At 39.5% G+C, this 1135-nt stretch overlaps 1 protein-coding gene across 1 annotated transcript in view; it reads right to left on the bottom strand.

The window, feature by feature from the left end:
• Nucleotides 1–1135, bottom strand: part of MGAT4A (mannosyl (alpha-1,3-)-glycoprotein beta-1,4-N-acetylglucosaminyltransferase, isozyme A) — a 142656-nt gene that overhangs the window by 98850 nt on the left and 42671 nt on the right. The window lies entirely within an intron of this gene.

Raw genomic sequence — 1135 nt, 5'->3', positions numbered from 1 at the left:
CCTTCTCCAAGGACTAGTTTCCCCTGGCTATGTGGCCAAAGTATGCAAGATGGAGCTTCAAAATCCTAGCCTCCAAGGAGAAACCCTCTCCAAGACAGATCTATTTGTTTTCTTGGCGTCCAGAGTACGTTCAAGACTCTTCTCCAACACTACAACTCTAAAGCATCAATTCTTCTTCTGTCATCTTTAGTCATTGTCTGGCTCTCTAAAGCATAACATGTAATTGCAAAGACCATGGCCTAGATGAGGTGCACCTTAGTCTCTAGACTGACATCGCTGCTTTTCTGGAAAGGTCCCTGACAGCAGATTTTTCCCACTGTAATTAATCTTTTGATCTCCTGACTGTTGAAGTTAAGAATGTTAATTGTGGATATTAGATGGCAATATATAGTTTAGTCTTTTAGCAATCTTTCAGATTATTGCTGTTATGTTGTTGTCATGTACCAATGAGTTGAAATCAACCATATCTGGCTCTCCAGAATCTTTTCAGAGGCTGTAAATAGCATGGAAGAAGACTGTCCATCTTTCTCCTGTGGAGCAAATAGTAGATTCACACCACATGCTTTTGGGTTGGCAGTGCAACAAACTCCATACCACTAGACCATCAGAGCTCCCTTACTGTTATTACATCCCACAAAAAAAGGCCAGCAGAGCTCTCTGTTGTTAGTATATGCCATCAAGGTGACTATGACTCACACAAGCCCTATCAACATCTGATCTGAATCTTGCCCTGTTCTTCACTAACCTCAAGATCTCTACTATGGACAAGGCCATGGTTGTAGTCACTGTGCTAATCCCTTAGGCATCTTCTTCTCTTTCACTGACCTTCCACCTATCCAAGCATGTTTTCTTTTTTAAAGGATCAGTTCCTCCAGACAACAGAGCCAAAGTATATTCTTGCCTCTAAGGGACATAATGGTTTCACTTCTTCCACGTCAGATTTGTTTTTTCTTTTGGCAGTCTCTGAAACATTCAATACTCTTCACTAATACCACAATTCAAAGGCATCAATTTTTCTACTATCCCCCTTAATCATTGCCCAACTTTCAGATGCACAGGACATAATTAAAAATATTAGACTGAATGTGTACGCTTTATTCTTAAAACTTATATTCTTTTTAAAATATTCTTTATT

The sequence above is a fragment of the Elephantulus edwardii genome, unplaced genomic scaffold (genome assembly GCF_000299155.1).
Source record: "Elephantulus edwardii isolate Elephantulus edwardi_28Jun2011 unplaced genomic scaffold, EleEdw1.0 scaffold00003, whole genome shotgun sequence".
NCBI lineage: Eukaryota > Metazoa > Chordata > Mammalia > Macroscelidea > Macroscelididae > Elephantulus > Elephantulus edwardii.
This window is presented reverse-complemented; position numbering and strand designations above follow the sequence as displayed.